We start from the raw sequence: 21,482 nt of genomic DNA, 5'->3' as shown, positions 1-21,482 counted from the left end.
CCCATGTGATTTTGACAATCAGTGCCAGTGCTTGAGAAAAAGTGAAAAATATTTATTGTTGCACGGATAGTGCACTTTGTGCGGGGAGTGCGTCAAACGCTGTGAAGCGAGGGGTTGTCCACACTGTTTTTTGTTCACACTGTTGCGCGAATTCCAAGACCGCGTGAACGGCAAAAGCAATAAAATGGAAAACACCACGATGGAAGTGAATGAAACCAAAAAAACGAAGAAGAAAAGAAACGATGATGAAGAGGAAGTGGTTGGAGAAAAAGAAGAAGAATGGCAGACGGTGACCTCTGGAAAAAAACCCAGAAGAAAGAAGGGAAACCAAAACATCGTCATGATAGCGACGGGAAGTAAAATTCCATTAAAATTGAAAATAGCGCAGATGCTGCATAAGGCAGGAGTAAAAGTACAGAAAATTTACAATACAAATTTAAAGACGTACATCCAAGTAGAAGATGAAAAAGAAGCAGATAAAGTGAAACAAGCTGGAGAACTCAAAGATCTCGGTTTTGTGACCAAAGAGAATGACTCCTGCTCTTATGGAGTAATAAGAAAAGTCGATATTGATATGGACCTCCAAGAACTGCAAATGGAAATCAAAAGTGATGCAAAAGTAATCAACCTTAAGAGGTTGACAAGAAAAGGTGATACAGGAGAGCTGACAAAGACCTCGTCAGTCAGTATTAAATTTGGGGAGAAAATATTGCCGAGAACAATTTACATATATGGAGTCTCTTTTGCTGTAGAACCGTATGTATTCAGGGTTATGCAATGCTACAAATGCTGGCGATATGGGCATATCGCGAACAATTGCGGACGTACAGTAGAAACGTGCCCTAAGTGTGGTGAAAACCACAAAACCTGCGAAAAAAATGAGGAAATTACGTGCATCAATTGCAAAGGTAACCACGCGGCAAACAGCCAAAAATGCCCAAAGTGGCAAGAGGAAAAGAATTGCAAAGAAGCAATGAAAAAAATGAACATACCTTTCAAGGAAGCAAAAAAAAATATGTTAAATAATAGCTATGCTGACATATTAAAACAAAAAAAAATCGTAGGAAGAGATGAAAGCGAAACAATTCAAAAAACTAAGGAAAACAAAAAGAAAGAAGAAGCGGTGGTAGAAGCTTCAGGCTCAACAATAATATCTACAGGTAGCAGCGTAAAGCCTACAAAAAATAAGAAAAATTCAAAGGGGAAGACAGAGGTTAACGCGATGGGAGAAATTATGAAAGTCTTGCTGAAAGGGGGAGACTGGCAGCAGATCATTAAACAACTAATAATTAAAGCAGTGGACTGGGTATGCAAACAATTCAAAGAAGGACACTTAAAGGAAATTCTAGGGGAGGTTCTGGAGCAAAATGGATAATAAAAAACAAATTAGGATTTTACAATGGAATGCCAGAAGTATGAAGCAAAAAAAAGGATGATATAGAACTCTACTTAATAAGACAAAAAAATTTCAATAGCATTAATCTCAGAGACTTGGCTGAGGTCTGAATTAGACTATCTGAAATACAGAAGGGATGGATACGGAGGAGAGCGATTCTGGTGCATAAAACACTGGCGTCTAAAGAAGAAAGAAAGAAAGACGGAAGAGCTAGACAAAATAATTATAAAGCCATTTAACAGAATAGGAGTGAGGACCTGATCGAAGGATCCCCTTCTAGAAGAGAAGAGGCGATATGACAGCGAGTCGCAGTCAAAGCCTCGGTAAAATCACAAAAAAAAAAAAAAAAATAGTTTCTCGTTTTGATACCAAATATATTTCGTAAGTTAGATGAATCTTGTTTTATATAGATAATAAGAGTTTAAAGGAATCATATTTTTTAAATCTTCTTTATAAATTTAATAATAATAAAAAATATATACGAAAAACTGTGTGAAGGATCCCTTGTTTCCTTTGTACTGTAAAGCAAGGTACCCACTGTTTGGATAACGTAACGCATAACGCAGCAGTTACTGTAACCGGTCCTAATGAAATGTAACACCTATGCGAGACGTAACAATTTATTGCGAATGTTTGTAACATAACGTTACGAGGTGGATCATCCTTGCTAGGAATTACAATTTCGGGTTCTCGGATTCAGAGTACAAAAACAAAATATTGTTGTAGCACACGAAGAAAACGGTTTCTCAAACTTGATCAACAGTACGGTCTACGGTGTCGCTGTGCTATTGAATTGATTGGTCCGAAGATACTATGCAGCACACTCCGCTCAACTGAACCTAAGACTCTTTCTTTGTTATCATAATATTGTTGTAGATTGCTCTGCTATAGCCAGAAACAGCAGTGGTATTAATACTTAAATCGTGTAAGGATGACTAAAAAACGTTACCCATTTACTTGAAAAAGAAAACATGTCAATGAATATATTATTATTGTTACTAATAGAACAATAAACAGAACATTAAATGGACGCATGTTGGATTTATATGACATATTATATTTCGTTTGGCACGCGTCATTTACACAATCCGCGGATCGCCTAGCCACGATATTTTTAGACCATGCCTCAACTGAGGTATAGTCTTAAATAAATACCTTTCAGATGCAAGTTTCTGAAGATTATGACAGCAGTTTGTATAGTACTAGTGGTGAAATAACAAAACTTTGAGTATTGCGACGTCTCTGGCTATCAAACTCGACACCCTTGGATGAGAAGCCAGTTCCCAATATATATAATTATTCTCTATACATTGAACAGTCTTATATTTTTATCCGTCAGTACAAGAAACTATGGAAAAACTATAAACTATAAAAAAAATAACGAGTAATATAATAGTAGGACATGTGTGAAGCAAAGTACAAAGGTAATCGTTTTATTTCTGAGTGAGTAGGACGCTAAAAGGAAGAAAATGTTCGTTCAGTGACAATAATTTATTTCCCAATATTTTTATATATATGAAAACCCCAAGGAAAGTAGATTCGCTGCTCTTCCATAGTATGATTAAATTATGTTAACTCCAGTATCAGTTGCTATATAGAGTGTTCAAAATAGATTTAGCTATGCGTATAAAATCAACGCTTATACATAATTGTTATATCTTTGACGATGATGAGGTGGAGGAGATAAGGTCGTGGTTGCTTGTAGGTTTCGAGGAGAGAGTTTATTGGTCGGTAAAAGAATAAATTCAAAAAAATCATAAAAATCAGTAATTCTTATGGTTTAAAAATGAACCTCAAGAAAACAAAACTATTAATAGTATCAAAAACAGTGACACCAGACACCAACACAAATTTTGTCATTAACAACGAACCAATCGAACGTGTAACCCATTATAAATATTTAGTTACATGGGTCAATGAGAAATGGGACCAGAATTGAGATCGCAAGGAGCGCCTTTCTCAAAATGAGACGCCTCCTTAGTAATCGAGACCTTAACCTAGGTCTGAGACTGCGTATGGTACGTTGTTATGTTCTCTAAATTCTTTTCTATGGTATGGAAGTATGGACGCTAAACCAAGAGATGTCACGGAGACTTGAAGCTTTCGAGATGTGGCTGTATAGACGCATCCTCAAAATTCCTTGGACTGACCGGGTGACAAATGTTGAAGTTCTTAATCGAATGGAGAAGGACCGAGAAGTTCTACGTAGTATCAAAACCAGGAAACTACAGTACCTCGGCCACATTATGAGAGGACAAAAGTACAGCATTCCCCAACTTGTCATTCAAGGAAAGATCAACGGTAAGCGTAGCAGAAGACGGCGCCGCATTCGTGGCTTAAGAACCTCCGTGATTGGTACGAGTGCAGCTCCACTGTACTGTTCCGGGTAGTAGACGATAAAGATAAGATCGCCTTGATAGTGGCCGACCTCCGCTAGGGGATGGCACAATAAGAAGAAGAAAAGAATAAACAATTACAATAATAAAGATAACAGCGTTTGGTTATAATCGGGGATACGGATATACTAGTGAGATCGATGTGATTGAGAGAATTGATTATAGTATTAATGAACTGAGAGACTTGAATCGAGTGGAACGTCGATTAACTACGTCGAGTGACGGACTCGTGACGATAGTGGTGCATCGCGTGACGGACTAGATGAGTGAGTGAGGATTTATGGATTTTAATAAGAGACATTGTCGCAATTAACATAATCATAACAGACCCTACTGATCTCGTTATGATTGAAGAAATTCTGACAATCGTTTTCGCTCTATTGCTTTATTTTGACAAAAAAACATACATATTAAAGTATGTCACCCATCTAATGATCTAGTGATATGATTGCTACACATCCTATTAGTATGCTAACGGAGGCTGTATTTTGTGAGTACTAAATGCAGTTTGTTCAATGCATTCGTGATATCTGTGCTGTTGTATGGCTGTAAGACATCTTTAAGCTACATATATCTCGACTTTTGAGCTTTTAGAATCATCATAGGGATACATTAGTACGACCGCATTACAAACACTCAAGTTCGTGAGCGGACGTGGCAGCTCTCGGTTATTTAAGTAATCACAAAGAGACACTTTACGTGGTTGGAACATGTGTTCCCGATGCTGTCAGAGAGTGCGATACTCCGTACCCTTGTGGCACAGCCTCAAAAGTTGCAGATCTCAGGTAGCGATGGACCGAGGGAAGTCGTGCAACCTTGTGCTTGTCCGTAAATAAGCCTTGTAAGTAAGTAATGCTGGCAATAGTCTGCTTGATAGAGCGATGTCTTAATGAGCGTGGATCACGGCTTCCCGTAGCAGAGAAAAAATTAATTAACTCAATCTGTTGGCTAGATGGTTTATATCGATATCCATATAGAAGCGGAATGGTAATTTAATTGCTATGATTAATCTGTAACAAAACTGTACTGCATTAAATATTTTATAATACCAATGCGTTTTTTCACATCTTATTATATTATGGTATATAATTATTTGGTTGATATCAAATGATTAATATACAATAATCTTGTATAGTTATTTTATGAAGTAGTTGTTTGTAGATATCTTGGAATGGAGGTAGGTATGTGCAGTGACGTCCCGTGGGGGTAGGCAGATTGAGCGTCGCTTGGGGGCGGCAGTTACTCGCAGGGCGGCAAATCGAGGAAAATAATTTGGAATATATAGAAATAGCTATCTAACCTTAGTAATAACGAAAATATCTTTCCATTAAAAAAATCAGCTCACTGGTTTTATCGAGTTCGCGATGTCTAGTTTACTTCTGTTGCCCTTCGACGTCTTTGGTGACCAGAAACGACACGTGAAGATTTTCGAATAATTAGTCTGATATTTTGTTGGTAAAGTATTCATACAACACATTTCTTAAATATTGGACTCATGAAAGGATAATAAAAATACTGTATAAAAAATGAGGCGGCATTTTGGCGCTGGCTAGGGGCGGCATTTTATCTAGGGATGTCACTGGGTATGTGAATTTACAACTAGTATACAATCATACCAAAGCTTTTGTGTTTTATTCTTTTGTCTTTGAACATTATAAAAAGTTTTAAAGAAACAAAATAAATAAGGAGTGCAATTGAATAAATTGTCTCTATTCTGGCAGAACACACTAACTGGAGAATACTAGTTTTGAGTAATTTGACTTTGAAGTTGTTAAAATGTTTGAAATGGTCTATCATGTGAGTTTATTAAGTAATCGTAAAAAGGATAACTTTAAAATAAAGACTGTTTATTTATTAAGAAGGTTTTCAGACGGTAAAGTTTGAAATATGGAACATTTTGGTATAACTAACTCAATATGTAATTTTTTCGAATTAGTGTCTTCTGCCAGAACAGTGACGAAATGAAACTGTTACATACCCATATTATATAAAACGGATTTGACTTGTTTAAAAAATAAAAAAAAACACTTCTTGTTATGTATACCGAGAATTGTATCATTAACTTCATGTACAATAAGTGAATCATTACTGACAGTAGATAAGTCAGGATAACTCTTTTGTTTCTAAGATCAGCCTGTATATTGGACGGACCCAATGAGCGAGACGGAGATACAAAAGAAGGTCATAGGTCATAATCTATTTTATATCCCTCGGGGATTTGAGCCACCTTGTATGTTGTTCGCCCCTTTCTTATATTTTCTATCTCTGTCAGCATCCATCATTTATGTATTCCACTATAACACTACTCACATAAAAGCCATTTTGTGGGTGATAAAAATATAGATTTTATAGGAATGTCGGACATAATTACTTAAATTAAAATGTACTACAAGGAATAACTAAGTAGTTATAGGCGTATGACACATGTCTCTTATCTTATGTTAACATGATAAGATTGCATTAATTGTGTAAGGTAAACGTACCAGTAGTTGACCATTTAAGAAAAAAATTCAACAAAAATAACGATTAACGTTTAGCATTACACCGAATGTTGGCGAAGTAAGTCTACTCATAATGGATCAAATGTCTTAATTAATATGACAAGACAAAAATTAAGAAAGGGTCTGTTAAAAAAAATTGTGTTCAATTTTTCAAGACCATGTTTTTGTTCCAGTAGTTGACCATCCAAAAAATTGAAAGTTCCAGTAGTTGACCACTATATGTTTCAGTAGTTGACCATGTCTAATCAGGGGTTCCAGTAGTTGACCACTATATTTTTCAGTAGTTGACCATGTCTAATCAGAAGGCTTTATGGCAAATCTGTCATCAGAGTTGCCTCAGGGCTTCCTGTCAGACCACTCTAGCCCATAGCTACTTGAATCAACTTGGTAGCAATGGCCGGTTCAGTAACAAGTTACATAGGAGAGGATTTTGTTTGACAGCCAATCATCAGCTATGTTCGGGTAACAAAAGGTGCAAAATTAGTTACTTCAAACTAAAAATACAAAAATATATTTATTTTAGCAACTAAGTACATACATACTGCATAGTAACGCATAGGCTCAGTACTTACCAAAATAAAACTTAACATAAAAATCCTTAGATATTCCAAATAAAGTCCAATTCCGGAACTAAATAAACATTACGAGTTTTGCTTACTTGTGTCGGGTCATTTATGTGGGATAATACCGCCTTCCATTCATGGCTAAGTACATCGGGTCGCTCTGGCCATTTCCATAGTCTCCCGCACTTTTGCATCGATGAAATAGTAGTTTTTACTTAAGAAATAAGGACGATTTTCCCCGGGAAGTATTATAATATAATGTTCATTAATGACTTTCATAATGGGCAGCCATCGAGTTTTAGGCTTAAAGCTTTCATCACTAGACTTATGCCATTCACTCTCCGCTGAGTCTGAAATGTCAACACTTGGGTTAGAAGACTCAGAAGAAAAACGCATTTTCTTCTTGACTGCTTTCAATTCCCCCATTTTTTTTCTTCCTTTGCTTGCTCATTTAGTTCTTTCTTTCTTTGCCTCTCTGCAGCTTGTTCTTTTTTCAACCGTTCCATTTCTTTTTTCTTCCTCTTTTTGTTTAGAAATACTCCTGGCAAGTGGGGTGGGGGTTTTTTCCCTTTTTTGCTTTCTTCTTGAATTTTTCTTCCCCTTCACCGGGGAAGAAAAAATGTCTCTTGAATGGACTACGAATATTTGATGGACCAGCCACGGGTTCACTGGCGATTGGAGACGAAGTATCATTACAAATCCTTATACCAGCCTTAAGTGCACTGGCAATTGGAGACGAATCACCATCACAAGTCGTTAGACCAGCCACAGGTGCCCTAGCGATTGGAGATGAAACATCATAATAATTATAGTATTCCAGGCGGCCAAAGACATCATATCATCGGATTCCTCTTCTTGCAATGCCTCATCGATGAGTCTGACCGGGTCAGGTGGAGTGATATTTTCTGACTCATTTTTTACTTTTCGTCACAGTGCGAACAGTGGCTTATCATCTTTATCAGGTTCGTTGTTTTTGCAGTATGATTCAAGATTTTCCTCACCAATGTTTTTACTCAGGAACTCTCTCTAAATACCGCTTGGGTTCCTCTGATGTAACGATTGAAGGCACACTTTACGATTCTCCTGGTACTGTTACAGCTTAAGGGCTCCATGGACAAAGTCCACATTTTCGGAAATTTCTTGAGGAATTCTTTTGTACTTGTAAAGGACTGTCGTTGGTGTGACAGCCCCACCGACACTCCCTGTTACTATGATGGTTATGCATTCTTTATCGTCGGCATTTACCTGCTGGTACACTGTCTCTATTCCTTTTTTGGCTAAGACCCTGCTCCCCTAGGGGCGGCAGGTTATATGAAAGTATGGTGAAGCAGGCAGGTTATATAAAAAAGTATGGTGAGGTAGGCCGATAAACAATTTGCGGCAAAACTAACGTTAACATTATTAATTATATGGGTACGTTATAATGACCAAAGTATATCCTCCGTGATGCCCTGCATTTTTTTTTATCGCGTCGCTATTTCTCGTAAGTTTTCGGCTATTGTTGACCTGCTTCATTCAGTTGCTATATATTCAGGGCTATAATTCAAGAAATTTTTGTTTTCCGAAGAAAAAATACACAAACCAAAAAAACCAAAAAAAAAAAGTCGACGCATAGGTCATCTACTGGACAGAACCACCCTAGACACTTCTAATTAATAAATAATCATCGTTCCATTCTTATGAATGTAAAAATTGTTCAAAACTAAGTGAAATAATTTTATTTAATTTATCTAGTAGTTGACCACCCTGGTCAACTACTGAAAAAGTATTAAAAAAAGTTTGAGTAGTTGACCCCCCCACAAACTTGCTTCTTTGTAAATATAACTTAAAAATTACAAATGATATCGATACTTCAATATTATGACTGCCCGTAATGCATTAACTTGATATTATGAAGTCAAAAACATTAAATTGCCATATGCTTACATCCACTGATATCCTTAACAATTTACTTAAGAAATTAAAAATAAAATGCTTACGGCGTGATGTGTTGTTTTCAAATGGCTGCTATGACGCTCCTATGACATATGGTGATGTGTTAGTTCCTCAGTCCGACCACAGATGGCTTCACTTGTCTCAACTTTACAATTTAGAGCAATCCCGTGTCTACGTTTCTTATTTTGGGCATTTTATTGAAAAAATGTCAACTACTGGTACATGGTCAACTACTGGTACATTTACCTTAATATTTAAACAACCAAATCACATTTAAAGTAATTTCGTTGGAAAGAAAAGAAAACGTAGGAATATTAGTAAAATGGAAAAAAAACATAGGGTTATGACACATTTTTTTTTCATGTCAAAGACGTCTAATGAATATAACAAAATGAAAAGTACAGGCAAATAATATGATGTTATGTCACATTTTTTTTAACTGGCAATTCAGTCTCGTAGATCAAACCGACTACTACACGATGGTATTTAAATTCGTGTCGAGAAACTTGTTTGTATGTAGTTTGACGTATCACACTTCACCGGGAAATGTATGGAAATATTGGCCGTGTATTAAAGACCGTCCAACCTCTTTGTGTCGTATAGTACTAACATAAAACTCGTGTCTAAAAAAAGCAGGGTTCATGTCGGTTTACACTTTACAGGAAGCCAGCAGCAAACGAATTTTTAAAATAGCCATTATACTTGATTATTTGTTAGGTTAGGTTAGATGATCATTCTTGAATTCATGAATTTTGTCAAAGTCAGTTATGAAAATTGAATCAATGTTCATATTGAATCTAATAAAATTGGAGATCGTATAGTATACGGTCATCTCTTTCTTATATAAAGCTCACGGCGAACTGTGCCACGGTAAAATACTTAACATACATTTTGCACGTAACCATTTTAATTTCTGCATTAAAAGTAATAGACAAAGTATTATAGAGCATTGAAAATTATCGTAGAGGCTAGGCTATAAACAAGAAATGTCTATTTCGTTCAAGGTAAAACATGTATTATCTGTGGTCTACACTCTACAGACTCGTCATTCACTCTACATACACGTCAGACTTGACACTCTTGATAGTGCATAGAAATCATAAACCAAAAGTCTCCCACTGTGAAACGTCGGACGAACGGATAAGCGCTATTATAAGCAACGCCAGATAAAAACCGACGCCCTTTAGTGTCATTGACTTTAAAATCTTTAAATCAACAATAATATTTGTGTGACATAACATGACGTTCTTCTTCTGTACCCTTCAAATCATCATCAGTCTGAATCTATCCACTGCTAGATGAAAGCCTCTCCAAGCTGATTCCACTTCTCTCGGTTCTGTGCGTTGCGTTGCCACGTACTTATCATTTATTCGATCCAGAAGCCTCTTGGTTTACCTTGCGGACATTTTGTACCTCTTGGTTACCACGGGATGACTAAATTTGTCCAACAAATATTAGATTTAAAAAATACTGTTATTTTAAATACTTATCATAAATACTTATATATCACAGAGATTATCAATATAATTTTTTATCGTAAATATTTCACTATAATAATGTCCACGTAAATTATACTAATGGTTTTTTAAATGCGTTTAAAAATCAATAAACGTAAAAAATCTTAACACCACTGCACATGCATGTACTGAAATATGACTATATTCTAAAACATTAGAGCGAGAGGTTTAAAAGAATACTATTTTATGTAATAAAAATACTTTGCGCAGTCATCAAATGTTTAAAATAAATATAAAGGATAATGAGGCTTCAAAAATATACAAAAAGATTATCTACAACGTTTAAGGAATGTCCAGGATCATGCTTTGAATATACAATAAAAGCTCCATTTTGACCAACGCTGAGCACGTTCGCCCTTAAGCTGGAGTTATTGGCCATTTTTTAAGTTTATGGCCGACTGCACAACCATCCTTTAGGAATCTCTATTCAGAGCTTTCTCTCTCCAATCAGTCAAATCTTTTGTTTAGTTGTCAAAATGCGCAGAGGTTTTTTGAAAGCCGTGGGAAGCGATAGGTAAATTAAAATTTTCCATCAAAATATTGAATGAATAAAAGCTGTAGTCGTATGTTTTTTATATTGACTTTACGTAATAATATTATTCAACCGTCTTATTTTGGTTTATTTATTTATAAGTTAAATCTAAAAGAGATAATACATAATTGAAATACTCGTATTACAACCGCACTATTTTCTGCGTTACAAAAATGATTACGTAAATAAGCAGTAGGAGTCTTATTATATCAATCGTATCTTAATATTGTTCGTTTAACCACCAACTTTTGGTAATAACGCTATGCTACACACATTTTTTATTTTGTACCGTTAAAAAAATCGGTTAGGTACATATTCAAACACGCGCGTTAACATCATTTTACTCCCTACTTCAATTATAGTTTGTAGATTTATGGCTACGGCCGTATGTTGTAGCTTAACCACTGGGGAATGCCAAAAGAAATGGCTTATTTCAAAAAAACACTACCTTATTCTTAGGTCAATAATTATTATAAAGCAATCATTATTCGTAGGTTATTAATCACACTTGAATGGTCAAAGACATAGCTTATAAAAAGTATCTTTAGAATTATCTTCAAATGTGTTAATCTTGCCCATTTTTTGAATAATAAAATGCCTAATTCTTGTCAAATTTGGGATCACAGAGATTATCAATATAATTTTTTATCGTAAATATTTCACTATAATAATGTCAACATAAATTATACTGATGGTTTTATAAATGCATTTAAAAATTAATAAATGTAAAAAATTTTAACACCACTGCACATGCATGTACTGAAATATGACTATATTCTAAAACATTATAGCGAGAGGTTTAAAAGAATACTATTTTATGTAATAAAAATACTTTATGCAGTCATCAAATGTTTAAAATAAATATAAAAGATAATAAGGCTTCAAAATTATATAATTATATTATCTATAACGTTTAAGGAATGTCCAGGATCATGCTTTGAAAATAGAATAAAAGCTTCATTTTGACCTACGCTGAGCATGTCCCCCATTTGGATTTTTATTTATTTTTAATGCATTTTAAATTGTAAATTATATCAAATTGGATACTATGTTAATATAGTATTCTACATATTACAATAATAATAGCACTGCTGTTTTAAAAATAAAACAAGACACTGACATAATATAAAACACCATTCAATTTGTCAGTGAATTCCAAATTTCAGACATTTATTAATTGAGATGGTCTTACATGAAACAAATCTGGAATTAAGTCTGAAACTTACATCATCAATTATATTGTTATTGTTTTAGACTTTAAAAGGATTTTAAAAATCGTTAAAGTCTTACTTTAAAATTAATAGGTTAGAATTTTTCGGACTATGTTCATTTTAATAACAGCGTAAACTTAAGAATGATAAAATATGTAATTAAATACTGAAGTAAAGCTCCGTTTGAATTTCGTTTATTTTCAAATAAAACAACAATAATTAAGACCGAGAGATCTACAAGCATCTAACTTAGTTTAAATTACAAGTAACAATTATGATTTGCCAACTAGGTAATTACAATTATGGAAATTACTATGTTCCATAACTAAAGATTTGTTCCATCAATGCTAATTTTAACAGGAGTTAGTTGTAAAGTTATTACTTCTACTTGACTAAACCATTAATGCTCAAAATTTGTTTGCATTATAATAGACATTGCGAGTTGTTTTACGGTTACCCAACCTTTTACATTGCAAACTCCGCCATATCAGCACGACAAAATATTTTTAATACGCCGAAAAACACATTGAACATAAAATAAAATACAATAATTTTACATGTGAATTTTTAATCATTACATTTTCTTTGACTACGTCTATGTTTACATGTAAATTCGCAATCATATTTCCTTTTGCATCACTGTTTTTTAAAATGTAGATTATCAGTCATTACACTTTTATTCAATTTGCATATTATATTATATTTAAACATAGATAATTTTGAAAACACTTCTGAGAAAATATATTATAACCAATAGAAAAAATCTTTTTGAAAAATGTAAGACCCCCGCAGGAATCGAATCTGCATCTCGCACCCACGCACATAGACCACTATGCTAAAGGAGTCATACTTAATTGCAACACATTTTAACTAATGGCTTTTAATACTCACTGAAGCGCTTTCCAGATTGAGCTACTATTGGCGATCGGCTTTTGTATTTTAAATCAAAGTAGGTAATACTTTAATTACTAACCGATGTCACGGATATCTCCAAGATTTTTTGTTGTAACTTACTTGAAATTGCTCATAATTTTTAATTAACTTTTTATTATTCAACGATTAATAATTCACAAGTGTTCACAAGTGCACATAGATAACTATGTTATAGGTGCCATACTTAATTGCGACAAATTTTAACTAATGGCACTAAATACTCTCTGAAAAGATTTTTTCTATTGGTTATAATATATTTTCTTAAAATTATTTTCAAAATGATGTATGGAAAATGATTGTTTTTATTTGTTAGTATTGTAATATTGCTTGTTATATACTTCTGTAAATTTTATACTGTAATATAGTGTTCCCACTTGCAGCTGAATAATCTGTCAGTTAACAGGGAAATAATTAAATTATTGATTGTCACGTAAATATATAATTATATTATATTGTGTGTATTATACACACACCAACATAATTTATATACATACATACAAATAACACAATATCAGTAATTAATATATATATTTTTTTAAATAAGTTAGTACATACTACTACCATCGTAATAATATATCGGTAAGACGTGTAAACCGACGTAGTATTGTAATATGATTGATAAAATTACTACCTAAAGCAAAGCCAGTTTGATTTTTATTTAAAATTTGCGCTATTTTAACACGACTAATATGAACAAGATTGCATTAAAATGTAACGTTACCGTGATTAATAGTGTCGTAATCTTGAGCCCCTTGCTTATTACGCTAGTTAAAAAATAAAATTACAAGATAAAAAGATTTTTTTATATACAACATTTTTAAATTTTCTGTTGAATCATATAAACTTGACTTGACTAGTTTAAGCGATCAAAAAAAATTGTACTTGATAGAAATATGATTTGATTTCCACAGTAACGCCCGTATATATTAATAATTTAGTTGATAGGACCCCACCCCTAGCAACCAATAATGGTCTCGAAATAGCTTTTCATACAAAACAGAATAAACTGAAAATGAATTCAATTCTACTTAAAGATGGCTACAAGTATTAAAAAATGCATTGGCATCGTGTTCTGATATATTCTAAAAGTTTCAAATGTCTAGCTAGTCGGGAAGTTAGTTAAAAATCGATTGCAAGATTTGTACCGGACAAATAAGAATACGAGCTAAGAAAAACGTTATAATAATTTAAGAAATGTACATAATTACCATAGATATTTAATATACTTTAGTATTGGCAATTAGTAAGTATCAAAATTATTTTGTTTGGTCGGACCCGATCGTAAATTAAGTTTCTGTTATCAATTAGGTACCTGTACCTCGAATCAAAGTCATATCGAGTTTTCTGCTATTCCCAGTCAAGTACCATAACTCTAATGTCACACCAGTAGTTTAGTTAAATATATTTTTAAGTTCACTATTTACTAGTTTGTGAACTCATAGAAAATATCTTTTAAATCTCTGAGGGTTTGTGATCTATAGATTGAGAAGCCGTGTTACAATAATTATTGTCATGACGTATGAGTTGAATGGTATTATCATCACCAGTTGGCACTACAAATCTAGAGTCCAGGTGGCATCCAAGGAACGTCTCCCACTCTCCCCTATCTTCAATAAGCTACCTCAACCGCTGTAACCTCAAGCATGCTCTGTCGTTATTTGTCTAACTCTAGATAGTTGGGAAAACAAGTAAGTAGTAAAAGTGTATACACAAAGTAATATAATAATATTTTAGTGTATAATAAATTCTCGTAATTAAACGATTTATTTATAAGTAAATATTAAACAATTATTGGCGGAATTAAGGCACTGACTGATTTTGAGAAAATGTGCCTAACTAACTAACCTACCGATCGATTTTAGTGCCGTTGATGAGGATTAATTTTGGTTAAAAAAAGCAGTTTATAATAGTAATACTATCGACCGAAGGTACTTGATGGAATTTGAATTTAAACTTTAATGGAATTAAGTTTTGTACTATTCCATTTGAGTCGTTTTTTGTGACCCGGGTTTCGCCTTTCGGCATCTTCAGGCACTATGTACAGGTAGGTAAAAACTTATCACCTACCTATTAAGTCAACCGTAACAAGTTACCGGGTCACAAAAAACGACTCAAATGGAATAATAGTACAAAACTTAAATCCTTTAGAATTTAAAGCAGTTTATCATTAGTCGCATTAGTGCGTAGCATTCTTGAATATGAGTCGATTATCTGGTGTCCTTATGAGGTTTCTTATATGCTTATTTTAGAGTGGGTCCAGACGAAATTTCTTCGATGTTTTTATTTTAAGGCATATTATAACTTTACTATTTTCCTTTCGATAATTCGTCGAATGATTATTTTCCGACTGCCTTTCCACAAGGCATTCTTATTTTTCGCTCTCTTGAATCTCGTAGGTCTCTTCTGATCTTGAAACACTTTGGCCTGTTATCACGAGAGATGGTTTCCAATCCTAGTCTCCTAATAAATTTGAATTTACATGCGCCTGTCAATTACCTACGTGGTCGCAGCCATCATTTATTCTGGATTGGAACCGTTTCCCCGTGTCAAGCCTATCAGGCACCATTAGCTAGGGGTGCGAGATTAGTCTATGCGCTCCCCAAAGACGTAGACGTTTTCGGTGACGTGCTTTGTATTTTGTATTCGAAATTTTATTTTTCTGTATAAAATTGTACATAAGTATGTTTTTTTTTTATTATTATAATTATTTTTTTAAAATATTCTCTACTGTGAGGGTAATATTTGTTATAATGTAAATCTCATGTTGTGTACGTCTTGAATTTAGATTTGTTATGTCCGCAATGTTTTTGTTTTCTAAAATAAATAAATAAATAAATAAATTACTATTGTCTTTGAGACATTTACCTTTAAACCTGTTTTGCGGCTTTCATTTGCAAGCTCCTGCATCCTGTTCTGAAAGTATTCTGCGTCGTTTGCAATGACAATAATGATGTATGCAAAACGCAGGTGACTGAGGTATTGTTTTATGTATTGAAATTCAATTATTACTAAACCTTGAGTTGTTGGATACAAATAAAAGTTTTCAATGCAATTTTTCCAACGTCTCCTGCCTTACATATGCACCGATGCAGAACGTCAAATAATGCTTCTACCGCACAGTGAGTAAACGAACTGAGTCGAAAGCATAATATCGGGTAGTTAATGTAACAACCGCTGTCAAACATTTCAAACTATTGCAATATAAAATGTGTGTGTTTGCGCAAACAAAGAAAAACAAACCCAGGAATTACACTGCAGCTGCACCTTGGAGCTTTCTCGGCCGAAACTTTTCCCATACATTTATTTAATGCAATTTTGCTCGGAAAGCGATTCTATAACTCATGAATATCTGACACTGTTTGTAACTGCAAGTGGTGACTGCAGTTTCAGGAATTGAAAACAGTTCCTTTGGAATTAGGTACTATTATTAATTATTATTGATGAAAAATAATTTATATGACAAAAAAATGCAATTTTAAATAATTCTTAATCATCATCATCATCAGCCTGAATCTATCCGCTGCTGGATTAAGGCCTCTTCAAGAGGCTTCCACTTCTCTCTGTCCTGTGAGTTGTGTTGACACGTACTTCCGCAGAGCTTAATCATTTCACTGATCCAGTAGCCTCTAGGTCTACCTTGCGGACGTTTTGTACTTCTTGGATACCACTGGATGACTAGATTTGTCTAACGATTTTCTCTTCTTCGAGCTATGTGTCCAGCCCATCTCCATTCAAGGCTTTCAATAAACTCTATTACATCGCAAACCCTTGTCTGCTTCCTTATCCACTCATTCCTCTTTTTGTCATTTCGTGTTATGTCCAGCATGCACCTCTCCATGCCACGTTGTGCTACTCTAAGTTTCTGGATCTCTCTTTTACTAGGGGTCTATGTTTCACACGCATATGTGATCATGGGAAGTACACACTGGTTGAACACTTTGCGCTTTAGGCACAGTGAAAGGTCACTTTTGAAGACATTATTCAGGCGGCCGAAAGCACTCCAGCCTAGCTTTACTCTGCGAACAATTTCATAAAATATACATCCATCTATAGACACTTGTTGTCCTTGGTAGATGTAGCTTTTCACCTGTTCGAGCTGAGTGCCATTGATGAGGATCTCTTTTTGGCCCGCAAAGCAGTTGAACATGACTTTCGTCTTTGTTACATTTATTTTCGAACCTACTTTGTTGCTTACTTCAGCGAGTTCCTGCATTGCTTTGGAGGTCTTCTGAGTCTTGCGAGAAAAGCAGAAAAGGCAAAGCGCAGATGACTCAGGTATTCTCCATTTATGGGGTTCCCTTTGTGACTCCAGTCAAGTTTCCTGAATAAGTCTTCAAGGGTAGCTGTAAATAGTTTAGGTGAGATTGTATCACCTTGTCAGACTCTCTGATCTGCGCGATGGTTTATGGAGATTGACAGATGCTGTTGCGCTACTGTATATATTATTGAAAACATTTATATAGCGATATATATATTATAAGTGATATAAATATATTAAGTATTTATATATAATTGTTAATATTTACATGAATCTAATGGTTAATAATGTTTTTTTTAATAATTAGTATTATTAATAACCATTTCCTTGCTTTTACGTAAAAGGTGGTTGTTAGTAATTTTGAACAATCACAAACACCCAGGCTTTGAGAAAATCACACAAATATTGTGTCCTCACCTGTTCTGGATCGAATCCAGAACTCTCGGGTGGAAGGCCAGCGCCTTACGCACTACACCACGAGAGCCGCCTTGGTTAATAATGTTATTACTTAATTTTAAAATGGTTGTGCAATGTGCGACTTACATTAAATGTTATATTCACATTTTTTTATGTTTGACTCCTCAACTTTGCATTTTTTTCAACTAATTACTTATAATGCGTAACCTGAAGGTTTTTCCTGCAATATATTAATTATATTGTACGTAAAATTGTATTTAGATATTCTCTAAGTTTTTTCCATTTTAAGTCTTTCTCAGATAATATTATTATATTTTATTTTAGCTAATGTTACGTAATTACATTAACAAAACCAAAAGAAATTACCAAAAGTAAATGCATGGTACTTTCATTACGTAGTAAGGTTTAATTAAAATTTCATCGAGGAATAATTAGTTCAACACTTGAGTGAGAGATTCTGTAAATATTATCCTATCACCAAAACGCTTTATATGTTCAACATTTAAGCAGATTCCTTATTGAATATAGTGATAATATTATCGCTTTTAGGCATTAAGTGTTCTCCCGTAGGAAATCATTCTGAAAACCCCGTAAGTGGAAAACAATGTCAAAACCCCGTAAGAGAAGGGTATGTATCTATCTATCCCTTGGCAGCGACTTCGCAAGCCACCTTTAAGGTGTTAAAAGCACTTGCCGGAGCTAATGTAGCTTTAATATTATACTGTGGCCTCTGCACATCTGGAAATTTTTGTTTTTATTAATTTTCTATGAATAATTTGTCATGAATAATGTCTACGTCTCGTCTACGTCGTCTACCAACCATGATAATTATTCAAACTTAAAACTGTCTAAAGCTTAGGTTAATTAATTAATGTATTATTTTATGACAATGAAAATTAAAGAAAATTTCCATTGTCTACGTCCTAGAAAGTGATTTTCCCTTTAAAATGAATTTCTTTTTAATTCTTCGGGAATTCAATTACAAACCGTCAATACTAATTAGTAAATAATCGCTATGTTTCCACTAACGTATTTAAATGAATACACAATTTCATTACAATTCCTTTGAATCACACGATGCTGTCTATTGTGATGTTTACTTTTTCCAGAGCACTTTCCAGGGCACAGCCTATAGACGAAAACACACTCAAGAATCTAGTCTTCACATATAACTTACTGTAAATATTTTAAATTATTTTAATGAATCAAACCTTCAAATTTAGACACAAAAACTAAATATCGACTATTCAATTCTAATCTATCCTAAACGCCAATTTTTCGAAATACATTTTAACCTAAACCTAAATACATAGGATTATATTGAATTTAAGAAACAATTATTTTCATGCCACTTCTTAAGTCTCCTAAGTGACATTATTTGCCAATGTATTGAATTTTTCATAAATTTGAAATTGGAAAAAAATTCCCCAAAATTTATTGTAATTTGAAACACAAAAAATGTTTTTTTTTAATATTTCGCCATTACAGAACTAAATCGAATTACGTTTAAGTTCGTGATTTCTAAATTTCGCTCTTCTGCACATTTTATGGTTTGGCGTTTAGGATAGCTTAGAATTGAATAGACGGTATTATCTACATTTAAATTTAAATATAAATTTATAGTTTAGCAATTGAAAAGTATTTGTAGAAATGGGTAAAAGAGCGAAATGTCCTAAAAATCTTAAAACATTAAAAATAAATCATATTTTTTTTATAACCTTCTCTAGAACAGTTATGTATACATTTTCAGTGACTCACATTCATTTTCTATACGACAAACAATGATACATTGAGCGGACTTAGCAACAAAAAAACTCTAATTAAATTTTTAGCACTTAAATCCATTACACTTTATAATATTACTGTTAATTATTTATTGTACTCGTATGGTTTCAATTTAGTGTTAAGAAATTATTTTGATAATAAATTATGTAGGTACTTAGATGAGATTTTTGAAAAGATAATTCTTATATCTAGTTTTTGTATAATGAATATAATAATATAACGGCACCACAGTCATAGAACTTCCGTGCCTTAGAGCTGCAAATATATACACAGCATAAACGGCAGACATTTTGAAATCGACTCCTCAGCGAATTGAAGGTAGACATAAAAATTAGACCCCAGTGAGTTTTAAAAAAGACGTTTGTCGGTTTAACGCCGTCAGCCATTTTGTTTACAAACTTCATAAATAGAGAGTCGGTGACTGTTACCGCTAACTTTAATTAAGCGCAGTTTATGTAACTACCTCTTTTTAACTGTGAAATGTTAACTTCATGTTTCGTTGGTACGTATTCATTTTCAAGATTTTATTACTGAAGTATTACAAACTATATCTATTGTCACTAGGCTGTGGAAGTCTTTATGTACGAATATTTTGTTTTACGCTTATGCGAAATGTGGTCTGCATAAGTACCATTTATAATAATAAATTGTTTATTTACAAAACAACTATAAATGTAAACATTGGGGCTGCAATTTCAGAACCCTGAATTTAGAAATTACGCTTTATGTATTGGTCCCAAAAGCCAAAAATTAAAAATACAGGATTCCATTTTTCCGTATTTTTTGTTGTTGTCAGAAATGCCCATTTCATACAAAACCAAGATGTATAAGTATAACTATCTTCTTCTTCTTCTACCCAGTCACGTCCCAACATTGGGGCATAGGGCAAGCACAAGTTGGCGCCACTTCCCTCGGTCCATCGCCAACTCCTGCGCTTCCCGCCATGTCAGACCTGCAGCATGTAGGTCGCTTTTGTAGCACAGCTGCAGGGTGAGGGAGGGCCGGCCACGGCGACGGAACCCTTGAGGCTGTGCCACAAGGGTACGAAGTGCCGCACTCTTTGGCTGCATCCGGAATACGTGTCCCAGCCACGTAAATCGTCTCTTCATGATAACTTCAATCACCGAAGGCTGTTATGTCAGCTCACGAAGTCGGGTGTTTGTAACGCGGTCGTACCAATGTACCCTTAAGATTCGGCGGAGACATCGATTCTCTGCGTTCAACCAGCTTGGAGTCGCATGGAGGTCAAGGCTGTATTCTGTGAGGACCAAATGTCGTTTGTTTAACGCGTGCGTGTTACTTGTGCTCCTGTATGGCTGTGAGACATGGTATCTTACTAAGCTTCAAGAGTCTCGGCTTTTGAGCTTTGAGAGAAGTATAACTATATAGTTATAATATTATGTTTACACGATCCACAAAGATTTCCTTGGCAACAAAATTGGGTCACATCTAAAACGTAATATGATAGAAGCCACGCATATTATTTTTTACTTTATAAATACCAATGATGAAGGTTGGAGGTAGTCTGTTGAGATCAGGCATAAATAGTGCACATTAAACTTTCTCACTCATATGTATTTGTTTTCATTGAACTAAGACTACAATGTGCAGAGAATATTGGCTAGTTTTTAAAAATCAATTTTAACCTTGCCAACCAAACCATAATAGTTTTGATAATATGGGCGATCCGAAAAAAAATAGTGTACACTTTTCCAGTCATAATTATTTATTTTCGTTGAATTAAGAACACATATCACAGCCTCTGATGGTTAGTTTTTTTTAAATTCATTAAGCCCTGTATAAACCAAATCATAATAGATAAAAAATAGTCTTTATGACGTTATGACCAACTTGCACATTTCCATACCACGTCGCGCTACTTGTAATTTTTGGATTTCTTTTACATTAAGAGACCATGTTTCATATGCAGACCTGAGCGTTGGTAGCATACATCGGTTAAACATTTCATCGGTTAAACAGACACAGTGGGAGATCATTTTTGAAGATACCATGGGGGTTAACAACCAAGACGCTCAAA

Source organism: Rhyacophila brunnea, unplaced genomic scaffold (assembly GCF_057557595.1).
Source record: "Rhyacophila brunnea isolate RB1 unplaced genomic scaffold, BYU_Rbru_1.0 scaffold_4, whole genome shotgun sequence".
NCBI lineage: Eukaryota > Metazoa > Arthropoda > Insecta > Trichoptera > Rhyacophilidae > Rhyacophila > Rhyacophila brunnea.
The sequence above is the reverse complement of the archived record's forward strand: the minus strand, read 5'-3'. Positions refer to the sequence as shown.